The sequence below is a fragment of the Panthera tigris genome, chromosome D3, assembly GCF_018350195.1.
Source record: "Panthera tigris isolate Pti1 chromosome D3, P.tigris_Pti1_mat1.1, whole genome shotgun sequence".
Taxonomy (NCBI): Eukaryota; Metazoa; Chordata; class Mammalia; order Carnivora; family Felidae; genus Panthera; species Panthera tigris.
Genome location: NC_056671.1, coordinates 83,798,633 through 83,818,048, shown reverse-complemented (window position 1 = coordinate 83,818,048; position 19,416 = coordinate 83,798,633). Strand labels below are relative to the sequence as shown.

The 19,416-nt window shown below is 38.5% G+C and overlaps 1 pseudogene; it reads right to left on the bottom strand.

The window, feature by feature from the left end:
• Positions 1-16,201: 16,201 nt before the first annotated feature.
• LOC102951865 overlaps positions 16,202-19,416 on the bottom strand; it is an 83,180-nt pseudogene continuing 79,965 nt past the window's right edge.

Sequence of the window (19,416 nt, the reverse complement as noted above, 5' to 3'; positions counted from 1 at the left end):
AGCCTTTCCTTAACTTTTGAAAGCATTACGGAAACTGCTGACCAAACAATAGATGTTCAACAAAAATGCTTAGACTCTCTGGCCAAGGCTGTTCTTGGTAATAAAACAACCCATAATTGTCTTTCAACCAAGCAAGAAGCTCTCTGTGCTGTAGCCAATAGAACCTGCTGGCCCCAGATTAACACTTGTGGGGAAGTTGAAAGTCAGTTACCTGAGATCGCTGAGCAAGCCACTTGGATTCAAAAGTAACTCCTTTCATGGGGTTTTTCTTCAACTTATTTAATTGTGACTGATTTGGGTCTTGGCACTATGACTCCAAAGTACCCTCTAAACACTGAGAAGTATCCTGCTTATAATAATCGTGTTAGTCTCCCTGGCATGCTGTGTTCTCTCAAAAGCTTTAAATGTATGTCTGCAGCTGCTAACAACCAAGCAAATGATCTCCCCAAGACTGTCATGTCGCAAAAGGAGGAGAGAAAATGACCAATTTAAAATCGTGATCCTAGAGCCTTGGCCTGTGAAGATTACAAAGATGAAGCAAAACTCATTATGATCCGTGAGTAGCACACAGAGGGTCAACAGATACCGTGACAACTCCAGAGAGGTAGCTGTTAATGTCTTACCCTTTGATCACATCTCCCACTTAGGCTGAGAGTCTGATCAAAAGGAAGAGATTGTTTAAAATTTAAGAAAAAAAGGTCTAAAATGGAGTCATTTATGCTAAGCCCTAATACCAAGCCTAATTGTTGTTCCGACCTCTCCCAGGAATGTAATTTTAAAATAGTAAATCTGAAAGTGCCTCGTCAGCACTAGTAAGGTAATCCGCCTAATAGACCCTTCCCCAAAGAAAGATGAGGTCATTTGCTCTTTGCTTTCCCTGCCCAGTTCTGCCTATAAAAGTCTCCCATTTTATTCAGTTCTTCAGAGCTCCTTTCTATTTGCTAATGGGAGGCTGCCCGATTCATGAATCATTGAATAAAGCAAAGTTGATCTTTAAATTTACTCAGTTGACTTTTGATTTTTCCACAATACCCTCTACTATCTATTTTGAAACTGCTTTTGGTTGCCTTTGTAAAGGAACCCTCTAAAGGCTAAGGTTCGTTAGGGGTAGTCTCATAATAGAAAATGATCAGATTTTCTCCAGGCAAGCAGCTCTTTTAATAAATATTCAATTGATTATGAGTACAAGCCCTGTTCCTTTTTCTTCATGAAAAGCTCCTGGTGAGATACTCTGCCATCCCCCCCTTTTTTGGGGGGCTGTGTTTTCCTCTTCTTCCAGGTCTCAGTTTAAATATCACCCTGGGAGATTAGAGCCCCTCCCTGCTATGCTTTATCACAGTACTGTGCTATTTCCTTTGTGGTAGGGTTTACAGTTACTAATTATTTTCATAATCATAAATTAATGTCCTCACTTCCACTCCCCACCAACACACATACTTTGTCAGTCTCCCCAGGCCCTAGGGAGGTGCCTGGAAACTGTCAGGGGTTCAACACATATTTACTGAATACTTACCTGAATGAAATACTTTCTCAATATTCTCAAAAATTTTAATGCCAATTATTTTGTAAAGCAATTTAGTAATGTGATTTGTTTGTCAATCTAGCTGTTCCTATAATTACTTTTTTCAATACGAGAGCTCTGATTTTTTATAAATGATGCCCTATTTTTAATTTTTTTGGCATTTCTGTTGAGCACCCACCATCAGGAGATGCTTCTTTTATCTGGTGGTCATACAATGAGTTATAAGCAAATGTTGTGAGTGGGAAGTGTGGGCCATAATATAATCTCTTTCTAGAGGATTTTCAATCTGTGCTTCAATGAATCAACAAGGCATTATATCACATCTAAATCTAATTATGCATGTTAGTTAATTGGATATAATGTGTGAACATTTATAGAGATTTACTAAGTCATTGCTGTTGATTTCGGCAAAGATTTAATTGAACGCATGATTAAGATGATACTTATAAATTAAATTAAATGCATGAAAAAAGACATTCTGTATTTTTTCTAAGCACTTAGAGACAAATTCCCACAGTAAAACTCAACATCTTTTGGGGAAGAAATTCTTATTATTTTATCACGAACAATAATATGGCTAATATTTGCCCAAATGTGGGGAGTCCACTGAAATTCTTCAGAACAGACATTTATGCCATCCGTTTTTGTAACTGATCCACAACTCACCCAGTAAACTTTACATAGTAGGGATCTGAAAACAACAACAACATCACTGAATAAATACCAATCGAGAGAGTTGATTTCCTTCGTAGTTTATACATATTGTATTAGGCAGATGATTGTTGTATCTGCCTAATTCAATAAGGAGTTTAAGATGCTACGTTTAAACAGAGAGAGAATAAGACCAACTGTGAAGTTATTTTTTTTTTCTTCTTCTTTTAATCATCACACGAGAAAGACATAGAACAATAAAAGCAGTAGAGGTTGGTTTTTCAATCCACAGCGTGGTAATTCAGTGAACACAAAAATTGAAACCTGACATTGTTGACTTGTAAGATTACTGGTAGTCAGCTAGAGGGGAAAAAACAATATGTAACATGTTTCCCTACCTGACTTATGTTTCTAGCTCCTGTAAAATGTCAAATTGAAAGTGATGAGAAGCAAGCTTCCTACTTCAAAATGTAACAAGAAAAGGCTCAGCCATGTGACCTACAAAGACTTTGCAGAGAACATCATTTCTACTGACAGCAGAACAGACTTTTGTTTTGTGTTGTTTTCATAAATGCAAATCCAAATAAACCTATTGAATTTTTTTATTGCATTTATTTTCAAAAAGTCAAGCTTGCTGTTAATATCTTTTTGGGATATAGCTGTTATTCTGTATTAACATATATATGAGATATTTGCCTAGATAGAGGAACCCATCTACTACTGATTTAATAGACTGTAAGGAAACAGTTCAACTACTTCGACAAATAATTTTTTTCAAGGTGGTTTAGAACACATTCTTCCTAAACATATTTTTTTTTTTTACTTATTACTCCAGAAAAAAAGAGAGAAGAGTCACCTGCTATGTGTTAAGCTTTGCATAAATCTGTGGTAAAATATAATGTAATATGACGAAGTCCCTGACATTAAGAAGCTGTTTGTTTAAGGAGAAATGTTATCACAAGACAGAGTAATAAATTCTTAAACAGGGGCGATGTGAGCACTGAGGAAGGGCATTAACTTCCTCTGTGAAAGGGAAAAGCTTCCCACAGCAGGTGCTGCCAGATTCACAGAGTGACCTTGAGCTTTGCCAGCAGAGTACCCACCTAAACTTCCCCTGTGAGCTTAGACCTCCTTTTCGTTATTTTATGATTATTGAATGTGTATTAATTGGCTGCATTTGGAAACCGAATCATCTTTGCTATGAACTAGCAAAGGATTTGAAGGCCTCTGTCATACAATGATTTGAGGGATTGGCTTTTGGTTTTATTTAATTATACATATATGTATTAAATATATATTTATTAAATATATTGAAAGGTACTTTATTGGGTTGGAGAGCATATATATGTGTTTTTCCTTCTTCAAATAAATTAGACCTTTTTGACTTTACTTTTATTGAGTTGGAGAATACACACACACACACAATATATATATACATATATATGTATACATAGTTTGGTATATATAGTTTGTATGCATAAATATATTATTTATAGATCACAAAATCTAATTTTACATTTAACTTATGGAATAGGGAAAGATAACCATAGAATGCATCAATTCTAAACCTATTTTTATTTTTTTAAATATTTTTTTCAGTTTATTTATTTGAGAGAGAGAGAGAGAGAGAGAATGAGAGAGAGAGTGAGCTTGGGAGAGGCAGGGACAGAATCCCAAGACGGCTCTGCTCTATCAAGCAAGGAGCCAGGCACAGGGCTCAAACTGATGAACCGTGAGATCATGACCTGAGCCAAAATCAAGAGTTGGAGGCTTCACCAACAGAGCCCCCCCCCACGCCCCCCTTATCCTACTTTTAGATGTAGAAGCAACGACTGGCATACTGGCATCCCTCCCCCCTTGTGACACCTACAGAACCCTAGTAAACTGAATGTGAGTCACCTCCCTTCTAACAGGATCAGGTAGGATGATGATGTCATTCTGGACCTTATGTATTTCACCTTCAGGAGCCCCTTGAATCTGCACACATAGCAAAAGACACATCTCATCACGTTTCCCTCTAGGACCTTGGAGTTTGCTCCTTATCCATATCCTAAACTTGATCTTTCACCTTGAGTTTTGGGGAGCTCACATTAGCACATTAATCTGAGGCATCTGTTGTCTCATTAGCATGATATCTCTTAAATTCAAGCCTGGATTCAATTTAAGAGCTGAGGGAAATTCTCAGGGTGGTCAAATTGATAGCAAGAATTTATCTAGATTTTTTGGGTTTAGTTTCTCAGTTCCAGTGGCTCCCTTTTATCACCATAGTAAACAGTCCACGACACTGAAAGCCTAAATACTAGTCAATGGCTAGGCACTGATGGTTTTACATTGACATTTGTGTGACTCTGGGAAATTTTCCTGGGATGGTCAAAGTCTCCTTATAGCCCCAGGATTCATTTCAAAAACAGAAAACCAGTCTGAGACATTTTGTCGTAACTGGAGAAGAGATGGAAGGTTAGCGCCGTGGATTGCAGAAGGGGCTGGGCCATAAGGTGGCCTCATTTGCTGCCATCTTTCCCTAAGAAACGTCAAGCCTCTCTCTCATTTCTCTGTGGACTCAGCCAAAATTCTAATAATGTACTGGTTTGCCACCCGTAGAGGGTACAAGTTTCCATCCATTCTCCAAACTCAGCTATTTAACGTTTTGTTTGTTTCTGAAAGGAGTTGGCAGCTTTCTGCCTCCCAGGAAAACTCTCGTTCCTGCTGTTTAAACAGGTAGACCAGGGTTCCTGGGGGGCTCAGTCGGTTAAGTGTCTGACTCTTGATTTCTGTTCAGGCCATGATCTCACAATTCCTGAGATCCAGTCCCACCTTGGGCTCCACACTGGTCGCTGGTCTTGGAACCTGCTTATGAGTCTCTCTCTCTCTCTGCCACTCTCCCCCATTCACTCTCTCACTCTATCCCCCCAAAATAAAATAAAATAGGAGGCCAGGTGACCTGTACACACAGTGGGGTGTATTACAGAGAGGGGATCCTGAATCTTTGGTAACAGGCATTAAACCTGACTGCTTTTTGTTCCAGAAAGAGACATTATATTTGTGATACTGGTCAGTAAGCATGCCTACCCTTTGCTTCAGAAGATAACTACTTGTGTCTTTCATGACTGTCTCATTCCTATTAGTTCGGTATGGCATCGAGCGATGACTTTTTCTTGTTAATAATGATATCGTGCATCCCAGTATTCCCCATTTAAAGTAAACTGTCATACCTTACATTCTCTATAGAGGCTGGAGTTTTAGTTGGCCATGTTTTTTACCACTGGCCCTCATCTCTTGAAGTAACAAATTATAAGTTGATCTGGTTTCAGAATATTCGCCTAACATGGCGGTAACTATTAGCAAGTACTATTAGATCTCCTTCTTCTCATAAAAGGAGAAATAAGGAGAAAGTTTGAATCCATGAATAGTTAAAAAAGAAGAAGAAGAAAATACAAAAGAGTATGCAGATGGAACTGCTTAAAAATGTAAAGTTGAACAGACATCAAAATGGCTGCACTAACTTCATGGAAGGCAGAGATCTTAAAGTAACCTTTTTCCTTTCTTGGGCAAAGCTCCCCTCCCGCCTTCCTTAGAGTCTTTTGTGTCAGGAACCGGCACCATCCTAAAGACATGACAAAGGAGGCTGGCAGCGAGTATAAAATTCCTGTCAAAGCTGGCTGGATCCTGTGTGTCCTCAGTGAGACACCCAAGTCCCTTCTTCCCTAGAGGCTTGCAGTTTTTGAAGGCTTCTGCCAGCTGGAGCCTCCTTTGTCTGACAAAGCAACAAAGCTATTGTTCCTCTTTATCCCAAATTCTGTCTCCAGGTTACATTGTTATATCTAGACTCCCAAACACAGAGGTGTGTTTTCAACATACATATGCTAAAGAACATATATGCCAAACAAATTTGTAAGTGCTGTGTGTGTGTGTGTGTGTGTGTTAGAGGGAACGAGAGGAAGGGAGGGGATAAGGGAAGGGGAAGAAAGAAGAAGAGAGGAGAGGCAAAGAGAGAAAATCTGCTGATACATGGGTGATACACAAAGATAATTCCAGAACAGTTAAGACTTTGGTTCCTGATTATCATAGATATTAGATTCTGTGAAGCTAGGTCTTTGGTGTTAGCTCATATTCCCTAACATTTTCTTTTCCTTAAATAATAAAATATTTAAATGACCTGCTATTATATGGGATTAATTAATAAATTACTATTTCGTACAGGAAAAAAAGAACCTCACATTGATAGATATCCTAGAATTACTTTGTTTTGTGTGATACTCTAGTTAAAATTGTTACTGCTGGCATTGAATGGGAATTGGGTGAATTTGTTCACATCACATACTTTATACAGCATACATGTACAAAAATCTCAGTTAAACACTATTTTTTCCAAAGTCCCTTGTGCTCGCTTAGCCATCAAGGATTTTTTTTTTTTTCTTTTCCTGTTTTGTTTCCAATGTGGAGCGTTTTTTGTATATTCCTAACTCTGTCCTAGATTTTCCACTTAAATACTTCATGTTCTTATTTTTGATATTTAGGGCCACTCAGTTCTTACTCAGTTACTATCTTAATACTTGTTTAGTAGAACTCATTATGGGTACTCAGCCAGAGAAACGTGTTCCTAGATTTTTTTCAGAAGGCAGTTGTGTGGCCATTAGTATTTTATCAGTCTTGTGGCATCATACACATCCAGAGCATATTGTCACAGTATTTCTTTCAACACCATACAGTTTTCTTTCAAATAGGAATTTTTAGTATGCAGTTTTCTTTATTGCATTATTCATAAAGATACGTTTAATTTGAACTTTTAGTGAGATCATATAGTTTATATGTCAACGAATATAGCTTACATTTTATAAACCATATGGGTGATATGTTAGTTTATAGTTTATAGTTAATGTTTAAAAACAGTTTACATTTTATAGGGTTTATATTTTAATCTAAATTAAAATTGCCTATAGGTTATATTTAAAAAATCATTATATTTTAACATGTATTTTAATGAAAAATAAAATTGGAATATTTGCAGGGAGTATTTCAAAAGATAAACTCATTGTGCTGAGCAGAATAAAAAATATTACCTCATCTGTTCTCTACATTTACAAGATAAAAATGAATACAGCTGAATAGCAGACCTTGGAAAATATATTGATGCTGAGACTATTTTACAAAGATGTATTTGAACTATGAGAGGAAACTAGAGAGTGGTGGGATCGCTCCCCGGGGAGAAGTGTATGTTACCATGTTACAAAATAAGTGTATAGGAAAAAAAAAATGAATACAAAAGAAACTTATTTATTTAAATATTGTATAATCTACTTATGTCTTTCAATTGACTTAACAAATGAATACCAGATATGAAGAAGATAGGAAAACAGTCCCTTTGATTTGGGTGTGTGGACAGAAAGGAAGAGAAAGGATTATCATTACTGTCTTACCCCAATCTTTCTCCCTACATTTTACTGTAGAAAAATCTTACCATCTAGGCAAGCATACCTTCTTGGACAGAGCTTGACAGTTTGGGGCTTAATTTATTACTTGCCTGATTCTACTGAAGAGTACAGTTTGCTAAAAACAAACAAAACCAAAAATACTGGTCCTGCAAATTACTTACAGTAGCTGCCAGTTTCTTGAGTCTAGGCTAACTGCTGTGTTACTTTTGGTCTTCGGAGAAGTGGAAGCTAAGGAGGGAATAAATATAAGAGAGTTTTTTAGGGGGACTCTTGTGAAAGGTAAATTGTGGGAGGCAGAAAGTCAAAGAAGCCTCTTACCAACTGTCCCTGGACAGAGAGAGGGCAGGAAAAATTGGTTAGAAAGCTTCAGACCACAGCACGGTTCCTAGAAAGTTTTTGGCAGTTCTTTGGGGAGTACGTGAACAAGAGTTGCCTGTTGGCAGAGTCCCATGTTGGGATGGGGTGGGCCAGCTCTAGTACTCTTGCTGTCATCCATCAATGGCTGGGAAGGCCCCAGGTTTCAGCTTTTAGCTGAAGGCTCTGGATCAGTTATACTCTCAGGAGCAGGCTCCCTTGAAAGAGTTATGAGTGAATCACCTCCATGGCCATCACAACTCACGTCAAGATCTTTCTCTGCCCTGTCCTGTTTATTTTATTGGAACTAAGTCTCCATTATGTGATGTTCTGGCTTCCTCTGCTTCTTGATTTCTAAGACGTCCCTTTCTTGTCTCTATCTACAGTGATACATTATAAAGTTGATTAGTCCTTAATCAACTTCAGTATGAACTACTGTATGAACACAGCAAACACTTTGGGATTTTATAGACTTTACAGAAAGTACTTTTTAATGGTCTTGAAGAAGATTTCCCTCTCACAGCAATGCATAAGGGACCATCTGCCTGCCTGCCACATCTATTCCCTATTTCCCCCCTTTATCCTTTCCCTTCAGGTTGGAGCCATACATTCTCCTACCTTGATTACTTAGAAAACCATCTCCTCTCATTGGCACAAATCACAAAAGACTAAGTGATGTTCAAATTCAACCCAAAGCCATTATTGAATTATGCATCCCAGCAAACTTTTTTTTTTCCTTAGAGGCCCTCTGTCACAATTGCTCATATAATATACTATCATGCTCAACCAGAGACTTGTAACTTTAGAATTTTAATCACACTAATAATTTTCACTCTGTAAATTTTGTTCAATAGCATGGCTAAGTTGAATTCTTATTCAGAATTTAGGCAGTTTTGGGTCCTAGATGCACATGAAAGCAGAGATAAGCACACTTTTTGTTGCTCATTGCAGCCTTGAAATAATTATTTTACTAATTAAATTTTTATTTCCAACTGTAAGTCGTGTGACTCTGTTCCAAATCGCACACATTCTACTCCCTGATGTGGAATATCTGCTGCTCCGTTGCTGCCTGAAACGTACAACACACAGGAAATAATAAGAACAAAATTAAACAGTCCTGTTGGTGCATCATGGAGGAGAACAGCAGTTCACTCCAGCCATTGGAGATTTGTAAAAACGAAGTATCATTAGTTGCTTGGCAACCATCTTGATATTGAATGTCTGCATGTTATTCACATTGCAGTTGTCGTTTTCTCCGGAAGATCTCTTTCATGGATGGAGGTTGAAATTCCATACGTTTTAGTGCACGTGAATTAGGAAAGTCATGAAGAGAAGCAAAGCTTCTCACCTTTTCCTGTTTTTCTTCTACAGAAACTCAGGGCCATTTAGCTCCTTACCCTGCAAAGCTGAAGCCAGCAGTCAGCAGTTTACGGTTGGAATGGGAATATCACCAGCATGGCACTGTTGACGTGACTTCTCATTCTGGTGCACCGCGGTGAGTGTGAGGGCAGAACCGTGCCAGGCAGAGAAAGAGATGGTCCCGTGTTCCTTTGTTGTTCCCTGTTTCCTAGAGCCAAAGGTTCTTACTTTTAGGAGGGGAGAAAAATGTTGGATGATGGAAGAGACTTCTTCAGTCTAGAAAGAAATACAAACCTACTACACTGTCCTTGTACTATCTCAAAAGTAATAAAATAAGGAAGACAAAATATCTTGGAACATTTTATTCAACAATATACTTAACCTGGGGCGCATGGGTGTCTCAGTCGGTTAAATGTCCAACTGTGACACAGGTCATGATCTTGCTTCATGAGTTGGAGCCCCACACTGGGCGCTGTGCTGACCGCTCAGAGCCTGGAGCCTGCTTTGGATTCTGTGTCTCCGTCTCTCTTTGCCCCTCCCCCACTCAGGCTCTGTCTCGCTCTCTCTCAAAAATAAAACATTAATAGAAATTGTTTTTAATAATATACTTAGCCAGTTAAAGGTTACGGTTAGCAGTATTTTAAAAATCCTTCTTCTATTCTAAAACTAACTATTATACAAGGGTCAATTTCTATATTCATGTTGATAACTTCCTCAAAATTCTGTTATTGTAACAGCAACTTTTCCTCCTATGGTGTCATTATTCATTTCTCATGTGAGCAATCTTACCTTTTGCTTAAAAAGAAAGCTAAATATGATGAATAATTCTCTCAAAATTGAGGCCTACAAACACAGACTTGTTCTTATAGTTAATATACATCAATGCCTTCAGTATTTACTGGAGATTCACAGGTTTGAAATGGAAAATTGCTTTTAAAAACTTACTAAACATGATTGTGGCAAGTGAATTTCAGACACTGTATTATTTTCTACCTGTGACAATAAAAGATCTGGTGCCACCGTGGTTGAACCATATTTTTGTCATTTAGCTGATATTTGAATGTCTTCATACTGGAAGCAATCTTTTTCTAGATATAATTCCCCACTGGCTATGGTGTAAGGGCCAGAAAAACCATAGCCTGAAGATGTTTATTTCGTGGAGATGTGGATTTACTACGATGCATCTGACTGGATAGACTGAAATTTATAAATGTCTACTTCACAGACTATTCTTTAATTTAGAAAATGAAACAGAAAATCTTCGTATATTATCCACTTGAAGAAAATGACATTTTCTAAAATCTGAGCTCACATCTTGTAAATACATTTTAAGTATACCCGTAAGACAGAGTGGAAATGTCCATGTCGGGCACTGGAGTACTGGGTTTGAGTGAGGAGGTAGATTTCAGGCAGCAAAGGAGGCATGAAATCGTGTGGGAAGCGTGATGCTCAGGACTTGAGGTGCTATGTTTGGGCAAGAATTATGTATCTCTGGATGGTATTTTCAGGCAAGAAGTAGCCTTCTAACTATCATGTGGTTCAATCATCCACTTGAGAGGTGAGGAAGTAGACACAGTCCAGAATTAAGTAATGAGTCCAAGGTCATTATAATTAGTTATTGACCAAAAAGGAATACAATCAGATTCTGTGGCTCCCACTGTAGGGCACAATTCTGAAAACAAATGTCTTTGTGCATGTGGAAAATTCATCTATGACCCGTTTTCCTGCACAATTATGATCAAAAATGGTTTAATTCTTGTCAATGCAACAGTACTCAGTGAATGACAAAATATATTATTTAGACTTCAAAAAGGGTGGACATTCTCAACATTTAGGAACTTGAAGCTGGTTTTAGAGTCACCACGTTGGAGTCTGGGTGGCAGAGCAGAGGCACAAGAGGAGGTAGAGTTTGCCATAAAGGAAACAAATGAGACAGTAGAAAAGAAGAAGGAATAGCACACCTTCCTGAAATTCCAGAATAGCAATGCCATTGAATTACGATAGATACCAGTGTAAGAGAGAGGGAAAGCATCCACAGGGATGAACTTGATGGAGGAAATAGAGAAAGACTTAAACTGAGTGCTTTTGCCAGACTATGTAACAGAATATTTAAAAAGTAATAATGGAAGCAATTACATACTGCTTTTAAGAAAACTATATAATAACTACAAAATGATAAAAGTGTTATTTCCACTAAGAACGAATGGCGTGTGTACATGTAGAAAATGCAATAAATCAGGATAACGCTGAAATACTGAAGATAAATCATTGTTATTATCACATGATATAACTGTTTACTGGAAGATGAGAAATAATATAAAACTGTTAGAACTAGAGAGAGTTTAGCAATCAGTTATAAACAAGTACATAAATAAACAACCGAAAAGTCTCCCGATTCTTTAAAACTCAATAGGAAAACAAAACAAAACAAAACATTTTATTCATACAAGAAACAGCTATAAAAATCCCTAAAATAAACTTTATGGAGGCTTGAGGAAATGGGGAAAATATTTTATTGGATGATAAAATTTAATATAAAGGTACATAGGTTAGTCTCAAAATGATACATGTAGCAGTAAAGCAATTACAAGACAATTGTGAAAAATTTTAGGTAAAAATGATGCCACCACACCCACTAGAATGGCCACAAACCAACAACACCAAATTCACAAGGATTTGGAGCAATAGGAATTGTCATTTCTTGGTAGTGGGAATGCAACATGGTACCGCCACTTTGGAAGACAGCTTGCGGTTTCTTGCCAACTAAATATACTCTTATCATACGATCGTCAGTCACACTTCTTGGTATTTATGCAAAAGACTTGTAAACTTATATCCACACAAAAATCTGTACACAGATGTTTATAGCAGTTTTATTCCTAGTCGCCAAAACTCGGAAGCAACCAAGATGTCCTTCAGTAGGTGACGGATAACTGGTGTTACATACAGACATAGAATACCATTCAGTTCCGAAAAGAAACAGGCTATCAACCCATGAAAAGATACAGAGGAAATTTAAATACATATTAAGAGGTCAAAGATGCCAATAGCTGCCATACAATGATAAGGGAAGCATCATTAATTATAATTTATATTATGAAATATATTAATGAGGTGTGAGGAAAAGAATCAGTTCACCAGCATTATGTAAATTACTATGCCTTTTTTATAAAGTAAGATATCATGAAATAGTAAACATTGTTCTGTTTGGGTAGAAATTTCACATGTGGAGTTTTCTATCATTCTGTTACTTGATCTGCGATTTTTCCCCCTTGATTCCAACAGGTACTGCTTTTCTATCAGAAATTATGCATTTATAATTTAAAGGTAGTTTTATTTGACTTCTGTATTGAGAAACTTGAAGAGAAGCTTTAGGTACTCATAAGAGATCTAATATTAACCAAAAAGAAATATTCACGATCCAAACATGCATCTGGGTGTTCCAGGTGAGAAAACTTCAAAAAAATTTTTTAAAAAGTTGAATCAAGGGAGTTTGCCAAAGCAATAATATCAACAGGAAAAAAAATTCACCATTACTTCCAGTTTTAATGAGCACATCTCATCCATAAAATAGGTATATTAGGTATAACAGAATTATAAGGGACATAATATGCACAGTGAATATTATGTTACATAAGTAAGATAATAGTTGAAGAGAACTAATGGTTTGTATCTGAGCAATATCATAGATTTAGGTAAATACCATGTTAGAATATGGCCAAGAAACCAATACGTAGGTGGGAATTAAAGATATCATAAAGTGTTATTCAAGGGTACTTGGATTAGAAACAAACAAACAGCAGTGGAGTTCATGAAAATTGAGTTCTTGACACTCAAAGATAGACTTGCGACTTCATTTTATCACTGATGTTAATTAAGTGCCGATTACTCTGCTCATTCCCATTAAGCATAGGTTTCCTCAGTTACTGATTTATACCACCTGCAGCCTCAATCAAGCACTCCTCTGGCAGCTTGTTTTCTTTTTTAAATAAAATCAATTGTTTTTATACTGGAAATTGTTATTTACTATAGGGCCGGGAATAGAGCAAGACAAGTAATGCAGTCACCTTGGGCACAAAACTTTAGGGGTACCAAAAAACTGAGTACTCACCATAAAGGACATTTTAATTCAATTTTTTAAATGCTTCTTTATTTATTTTCAGAGAGAGAGAGAGAGAGCAGGAGAGGGCTAGAGGGGGAGAGAGAGAGAGAGAGAGAGAGAGAGAGAGAGAGAGAGAGAGAGATAGAGAGAATCCCAAGCAGGCTCCGCACTGTCAGCGTAAAGCCTGACACGGGGCCTGATCCCAACCATGAGATCATACCTGAGCCAAAATCAAGAGTCGGACGCTTAACTGATTGAGCCAGCCAGGCACCCCTAATTCAGTTTTTTTTAAAAGATAAATCAATGCAAATTTCTATAATGAACAAAATATCAACGCTTTAAATAAACTATCAGCCATGTACATATAGTTCCGGATTTCTTCCCAGTTCCTTAAGGGAAACTGCTTTCACTCCTGTGGCTAAGGAAACATTGCCAAGAGAGGCACCCACTTATTTAGAAGAGCGTGTAGCAGAGGGTATGCGGGAACTTTAAAGTGCAAGCATATCTCCCCCGTGTGTGTACTTGGCCGTCTCTAAGGGGATTTCTGTCAGCATCACAGTTGCACAGATCTGTGTTCTATTTTTATTGCATAATCAGGCCAATGGCAGGCTTCACAATGTCCCCACCTATATGTTCTCTAGCAAACTGATAAGTATATCAAGAAAGAGAGGTCAAAGTCTACGGGCACATTTTGCCTGTTTGCATACTCATGGATTAATATTATGTCTAACAGGTTACAACAGCTTAGAAAAAATTAACAATGATCTCCTCGAAACATCAAATCCATCACATGAAGGAAGAGTAGTCATGAGAAGTGGTTTGCCATAACAAGGGTTAACTATAGCTAACCCCATGTGGTAACTCACGGGGAAAGTACCCTGAGCTTTATTATTAAAACTGACATGACTCTAATTTTCAATCTAATTTTTACCCAATATCTAATTAATTGAAATCAATCTAATAAAATATTTAGAAATGGGTACATTTTTTTAATATATGCATCAACATGATGCTATCAGTGGTAATTCTTAAATTACTTTCATGATCTATTATTTAAAATTAGTGATAATTCACTTTTTGCCTTCTCTGGATGCCCAACTTGTCTAGGAGAGAGTTAAAATATTTAGTGTAACACATTCCAATGATTGAGCTTTTAAAGTACGAGAAAATACTCTGAAGACTAAGTTAAATCTCTCTTTACATTATCTGTATTTTTTTTTTAATTTTCTATTTCATGGGTGCTTCCATTATTTTGAGAAATATTTACGTGTTAAAAAAAACCTTTTGTTAAATAAGATAAATTTCAATCTTTCTCTCAATTTTTTCAATAGTCTCCAGAATCTCACTTTCAGGTTTCTGTCACTAATCGGATATAAAACAACAGTTAATTCTACCAAAAATTATTGATGGAGTAGTTGAAGATATGTTAAGTGACCTAATGGACACAGAAAAACGATATGCCTTTAAATTATTACATGATACTCAGTGGCTTTTTTCTTGGTAGAATCCCAAAGGTATTCTAAGACTTTTGAGAGGAAAACCTGTCATGAACGAAACAGGTGGGCAAATTGTATAACTTCATAATTCATGTGAAACCTAATTTTGTTAAACAAAAGTGTTATGACAAATGGTTCGGTTCAACCTGTGAGGAAATGCCAGGTAGAGCCTGTCTTGCTCTATCCCCTTAAATCATATTTTCATCTTACAAAGGTAATAGAACTGGACCTTGGTTATTTATATTTCCTACTTGTTCCTGCTTTTATATAAATCTCTATCTTGTTCTGTCTCTTGTTTGTGATTCTTCCCATAAACTGAAGGTGATACTTTTGAAATATTTCTTTCATTTCCTGGGAACTCGAGCATGAGTTCTCTTCTGGGATTCCCCAGTTTGGACAACTTCAGTGTGTGTGAACAACTCGGGTTCACACTTTGGCACAACAGTAGAAAGTCACTGAAGTAGTTATATTTGAAATCGCCTCAGTCAATGGGAGGTACAAGTCTTTTTGGTTTTGGGGTGATCCTTGCCTGTACCTATGGAACTGTATAGTTATACATATTCTTTTTTTTAATTTATTTAAAAAAATTTTTAATGCTTTTTTTTTTTTTTTTTTTTTGAGAGAGACACAGACAGAATGCGAGTGGGTTAGGGGCAGACAGAGAGGCAGACACAGAATCAGAAGCAGGCTCCAGACTCTGAGCTGTCAGCACAGAGCCCGATGCAGGGCTCGAACTCACGGACAGTGAGATGATGACCTGAGCCGAAGTCGGACGCTCAACCGACTGAGCCACCCAGGGGCCCGTAGTTATACGTGTTCTTTTTTTTTTTAATTTTTTTTTTAACAATTATTTATTTTTGAGACAGAGAGAGACAGAGCATGAACAGGGGAGGGGCAGAGAGAGAGGGAGACACAGAATCTGAAACAGGCTCCAGGCTCTGAGCTGTCAGCCCAGAGCCCGACGCGGGGCTCGAACTCACAGATCGTGAGATCATGACCTGAGCCGAAGTTGGACGCTTAACCAACCAAGCCACCCAGGCGCCCCTATACGTGTTCTTTAAATGGCAATGAAAGTGTGGGAAATGTTAACTAATATTCAGTTTAAAAATCTTTACACCTCTGAAACACTAGAATCTAGGAGGGATACTCCTTCAGAAAGTTACCCTTGAGGTTTTCTTCATTGGTTTAGAAGTTGTGGAACTTTGGTAACTGTGTTGCTGGTAAGCGATTTAAGAATTCATGATCCTGGCCTAGGACTGGGAATGTTATGTCATTGTCTTCTTTCTCAGTGAAGCGGCTCTCTATAGTGTCTAAAGAAGTCTGGACACATGAAGTTCCTCATGAAGTTGTAAACTTCAAGTCTCTCAATCCCACTGAGTTCTGTCAGAAGACAGGTTTTCCTTCTCAGTTTCTCTGTCACACGGTGGAGACAAGAGATGGTGTCGAGGAAAATGACAACAGTTTTGGTGTCTTGGATGATGAGAAGATTGTCCAGTGGCTCCAATACTCCGGAGTGAGCACGCTAGGTCAACTGGTCCGCAGTGCCCCACAGTGAAGGTAGCCTCTTTTGGGACTTTAAATTCTCCATTTTTTAGCAGAGCCACCAAGGGAAGGAGACTGTTGCAGGCTGGATGTGCCAGCAGGGCCCCACAGCGATGGAGCTCAGGTCCCAGGCTTGCCTGCTCTGGAAGGAGGCCTTGGGGCACACCATCGCAAGCTGGAGCAGCACATTCAGTATGCCTGAGCCATGGCCACCTGGGTTTGCGGACCCATTCTAGTGACAGTGTTCCCGCAGTGTGGAGAGAGGGGGTCAAGACATCGAGCTCTGAGCTGTTCATTAGCTGACCAACCCGGGCAGGATCCTGTACCAAATACTTGGCCAAAGGACTCACTGTAGCCATTGGTGAGGAAGGACAGGGACCAGCAGGTGTCCAAGAGAATGTTGCTGTCATGGTTGTGAAGGAGACGGAAGAGGACGGGCCACATTTGCTTTAGTGCATTTTCAAAAGGGTTTATGTTCTTACTTTGACACAGGGTGGACAAAACCTGTGTACTTTTCCACAGAAACATGACTGATGTGGTTGGTGAAACCAGGGTCAGCAAATGAGGGATGGCATTGCTTGAGATGATGTCTCTGAACTCTGGGTGGTTTCCTGCTGTGTAACCAAGAACCCACCCTGTGTGTTCACACACAGTCCTGTGGAAGGAAGACAGGAGCTGGATCAAAGATGAGACAGATAGCGTCCTTCCACAATGGCTCGGGTCTTCTCTGAAGTCCTTAAAGCAATGTTGGTCAGAGTCCAGATTACCTCTGCCTGCGAGCAGGGGTACAGGGATGACTTCAGGAACTCGACCAGCCTAGGAAAGAGCTTTCCTTCAACAGTCTGTTTTAGAGGAGGTTCCTTGTCCCGGGACAGCATTTTCTTAGCTTCCTGAGTGGACTGGAAATGTAAGTCTGGATCTGAGGCATACACACCATTGATTACTTCATGCGGGATGAGGCTGACTGGCTTGGATGGCTCTTCAGAAGCTGGGTCAGGGGAGAGATTGTTGATGTTCCATCTGTTTAGAGCCTGTTCACCTTTCTCAGCCATCTTCAGGCTAACAGCCATTGGCTATTGCCATCTGATAGATGCATCTTCGCTCCAGTACTTTAATTTTCTTGGCCTCTCTTCTGGAGCTTCTTTTTAAATTTTTTTATAGCTTATTTATTTTGAGAGCGAGAGAGAGAGGGCATGAGCAGGGGAGGAACACAGAGAGAGAGAGAGAGAGAGAGAGAGAGAGAGGGAATCCCAAACAGGTTCTGCATTGTCAGCATGGAGCCCGATGACTTGAACTCACAAACGGCGAGATCATGACCGAGCCTAAACCAAAATTCGATGCTTAACCAACTGAACCACCCATGCGCCTCTCTCCTGGAGCATTTAAACTCAGCGTATTGATAGGAAGAAGTAACCACCTGGCAGGAAGCCACTGTGATTGATGAAACAGAAAGAAAGCAATATTCAAAGCCCCAAACCCAAGTTCCAATTTGTGACTGAATAGAAGGTAGAATTCAATATCATCCACAGTGTTATTTAACTTTCCTAGTCAGTTCTTTCGCTGATAGATTAGTGGTATCACCTGACTCTCCCAAAGTTTAAGGCTATTTTTCAAGAAGGAAATTATTGATGCATTAAAAAACTTTAAAAATTCATAATTCCTATTAATATTCCTCAGGGAATGCAAGGCATTGTCATTGTTATGGCAGCAAAAATTCTTTGAACTAAGTATACTAAGGGTGAATCACTCTAGTTAAAAAAAAGTATACTTTTATAGTGATATTTTTGAGTGTCTCAGAAGTCTGTCAAGGGCTGTACTTGGGGACTCAGTATTTACACTTTCACTTATGTATACACATTCTCTCGTCTCCCATAAAATATTGATTAAGCATTTATATTCATTGAGTAAAGTAATACATAATTCTAACACATAGTATTGATTTTCAAAAAGATCATAATTTACACATGAGATTGTATGGTCAGTCGTTATGCAGCCAATGACATTTTTCTAAATTTAGTGCAACAAATATATGAATGATTGCTCAGCTACTCCAGTTAGTAATCTCTCCTCCCTGTTTTCTCCAAGAACATCCGTGTCTCATAATTCTAGAAGAGCTATGATTTTATGCTCTACTTGGTATTTGAGCATTTGATCAATACTAAGGATATTTCAGAGCATATGGGAAAAGCCAAACAGTAAAAAACATGCACAGAAAAGTCTTCTCAGCAGAAAAGTGGACAGTGAAGATAAAAAGCCAGAGGAGAATGAACAATGGCAGAAAGTTATTTAGTTTCATGTTGGGTTAAAGCTTGTTCACAAGAGAATGGACTATACGTAGATAATCAACAAAGTGGAATCTCCATAGACACAGAAAAGTGAGGGATGGATTCCTGTGCATCAGGAAAGGAAAGGAAACTGGTAGGTAAAAATGCCCATGTAAAGAATTGTTGACAGGAAAGAGAAGTCACCGTTGAGGTGATTTGCAGTGAGGTGGAGAATATCTGAAAAAAGCACACGTGTTTTAAATCCACCCAAAGGGAGAATGGGAGAGAGGCTGGTTAGAAAACATGGCAGGACTGGCAAAGCCCTAAAGGTTAACCTGAAATTGCTGCTTCTGTATGTATAGAGGGACTATGCTGTCTGGTTTGTGGTTTTTCTTCACTAAAACTCAGTGTCTACGAAGCTATTGCCTAGTGGTATTCACGCAAGGGCCGTGCACACGGACATTAGGTCATGAGATTTGGTGTAGGCCATTCATTTAACCTTGGGAAGAAAGAATGGGATGTTCTGAGAGCCCCTGCTGGGAGGGCTCGAGGTGGCTGTGAAAGGTCTCTATCAGGACTGTCCTTTATGGAAAAGCAGGCTATCCTTGAAGACAACGGTACCAGAGGCAGAGGAGTCTGGAGAAGAATGTAGAAGAAAAATTACTAAGCCTAAGTACTGTAGAGTTCAGGAATG